The following is a 3,461-nucleotide window of genomic DNA, read 5'->3' on the forward strand; positions in this document are numbered from 1 at the left end:
TCAGTGAGGAAGATAATATAATAGACTCATTATATACTTACCCTTTATACTTGTAGCCACTAAAATTGATTCCACAATACTCTCCTAGCGGTCAATATATTTTCATTATATTGCATGTTATTTTAAAATGTCTCTTTTAGATCTACATAATATTGAACCAAATTACGATAATGTGTGTAATATTTTTTTAAATTAGAAATTAAACTATCAAATAAATTTGTGGACAAATTACTTTGCAGTCTTGTTTCTTGATTTGTAGGAGACACATCATATAATCTTGATAACATTTTCTTGTTAGACATACCTATCAGGAAAGGCAAAATGAAGTGGCTGTTACAATGTATTATGTAAAGGTGAGAACACAACTTTTTGTGGTATTATAGGCCCTCCCATAAGCATGCATAATTAATTTCTCTCAGCCTATGACATGCAAGATGTCTATTGCTTATGATCTTTACTAACTCTTTCTTGACTCCACTTAATTTTCTTTGATTGTTCTACTGATATTAAAGTTCCCTGCTTCAAAATGACTAAGGTCAACGTTTGTAACTATTATGAAATCAATACTGACTTTATTATTATATATGTGCTGTATAGTGTATCTTGTACATATTAAATTAACACATTTAAATAGTTCACACATGCAAGTATAGCTACATGTAGGACTAATGTAATTGAGGGATCAAATCTACATCATTTCTTGATGTCTCAATTGTGAAAAGTAGTGGAGAGCAGCATTAATCTTTTATTGCTTAGAAATGATTAATCAATACAAGCAAGAGTACTCTTGATACAAGGGATATAGGTTTCTTAAATGTTAACCAGGACAAGCTGCTGAACTACCACAATAGCAAGTATTATAGTTAGAAACATTTTTCTGCAAGCATGTACTACATAGACACAATTATCTTCAACCCTTGTATATATACGTCATGCCATTAGACATTACATCAAGACCAGTGTTTTGATCACAATTAGCCATCTGAAGGGGGAAGTGTTCATTTATGAGTGGTTGCAGATGGGGTTCTAGCTAAACATTAGAATAAACCTCAGATAAAAATGTAGCAGTGATGTCACAAACCTCATTATGGCAGATAGTTGTAAACCACATGTAGGGCATGACAAAGCATAGTCCAGGGAAAAATGCTGACCACACATACAGTCAGATGGAGCGTCAGGAATATTCCATCTTCACTGAAGGAGAATGGCATCTCCAAAAGCAGACTAGTGGAGGTGGAAATCAAGAGAGGTTAAGGGTAGAGGTGAAACCCAGTTTGATGCTCCTTTCTCAGTGCAATGGTAAAGTGTATAACTTAATAATAATAACTAAAACAGAAAAAAATTACTTGTAAATAATTAATTAAAAATTAACCTTATAAGTATGATGAAGACTCACTCTTTGTATAAAGAATAAGAAATACACTAAATACTGTAAAATACTTTGTATGTTATTTTTTGTCATTCAAACTGAGCCTCTGGTCTCCCTTTCGTCTCCCTTTCTCCATCAAACTTACATAATAAAATGCAAAAGATTTAATGCCATGGTCCCTTGACGATTGATAATTCATCTGATTTTAATGATTCCTCCTAACCTACTAATCAATTTTATAATCTATAAAATATAAATAAATCCAATAAAAGTTGAACAAAAATTATGATTAGGTACACTTATCTATACCTATTTCATTCCTCATTTACTGAATCTAGTTTCCACTTCCTTTCCTTTTCTCCATCCAAGTTTTATATTGCATTAGACATATACATTAAATTGGTGAACTCATTGCCAAAAAATGCCTGAAAGAGGGACAGAGAAAGACAGAAGAGGTAGCAGAATGTAGAATAAATAACGGAATGTACATGTAAAAAGCAAAATATACATATAGTGCCTACAGTAGAGTAATAAAATGGCATAAAGTGTTGCTGTTTAACTGGCTTCAAACTAGAGGAACATGATCAAGATACTTTAAGAGCTACCAAATGAAAGAGAAAGAAATAGTCTAAAAGAATGGGAATGAATTAAAGGAAAGAGAGAAAGAAAAAAGAGCAATCAGATTACAAATATGATGCTTAACAATAATTACAATAACTTTATATTCTAACTTACCATAATCAGGTACGATCATAGAGGTAATGTGATTAGCATCATCCAATACATGTACACTTGTACAAGTATATTGTTTAGATGACCAATTTAAAAAATAAACTATATAAAAGCAATAATGTAAAAAACATAAATGAACCATGTATAAATACAAAACTTAATGTGCATTTTGCATACATAAAAATGGAGAAATACATATTAAAACAAATTTAAGTGCATCTATAATGTAAATTAAAATCTTAAGCAAAATTAAATTGAATAACGTGTAATACAATAATGTACAAAAATACTTTTTGTTGTTGAATTGATATTACAGCGACCACAGCAAGTATTCTTTTTCTTTTAGCATGATAATGTTCCTAATACAAAGATTGGTAACCATTATTTGTGTTCAATGACACCCTTACTAGACTATCTCCTCCCTGCTTTTCTAATTACAAAATTTGTTTATTTATAGTTACATAGTGTATGTGTACAGTGATTTTAAGGCTTTTTGCAAAGTCTATGATCAGAAGTCGCAACTCGTACGCTGGCTGCGGTTACAAATAATTTTTATAACCATTCATTAATTACAATATTTATTAGCTGCGAGTAGAATAGATCTAAGTGAGTATGGGAGATGAAAGGAGATATTCTTCTTAGATGCCACCAGGACCTAATGAGTGGCATTATAATTCTTACTTTTTTCATCCGTTCCCATATGGCCACTATTGGCCAAGTCAGACGTCCTTACCTGTCCACAGTGTCCAGTCATCAAAAGACACATTGGTAGACCACGCGGCCACTCGGCCTGTCACTCCCGGAAGCAACAACCAGTCATTATCCACCCCAGAAAGTGCTACTGCTTATGACAGCCCCCATGAATTTTGTTCTTCCCTTCTACCCCTAGTCCTACTGATAGTATAAATGTTGACAAGCAGGTTAGTGCATTGCGTACTCACTATTATGTTGATTCATTGCAGGTGGATGTGGATTATACTTACAGGGTTAAAATAATTAATAAAGGCAAGAGAAGTGAATTTGTCACTCGAGAGCTAAAGACATTCACAGGAGTGCTTCTGAGTATCAAGGCATTGAAGCTCAAGATAATTGAGGAAATGGATTCGATGGTTCCTTCAGCTCTTGATTTTCAGGTTGGATATTTTAGTGGGCACATTTTTTGACAAGAAGGCACATTTTTTGACAAGAAGGCATAGCCTATTCTACGAAGCTGAACAGTAATATCTTCGTTCCTAACTTCTTCAGAAACAGAACGAAGCAATTCACTTGTTGACTTTTCTGCCTTCATGATGTATGAAGCAACATACATCACACAGGCATATGCATTTAGGACATACTGGATGTCAATATTTGCTCCCCA

This window comes from Amphimedon queenslandica, unplaced genomic scaffold, assembly GCF_000090795.2.
Source record: "Amphimedon queenslandica unplaced genomic scaffold, v1.1 AMPQUscaffold_13517, whole genome shotgun sequence".
Lineage (NCBI taxonomy): Eukaryota > Metazoa > Porifera > Demospongiae > Haplosclerida > Niphatidae > Amphimedon > Amphimedon queenslandica.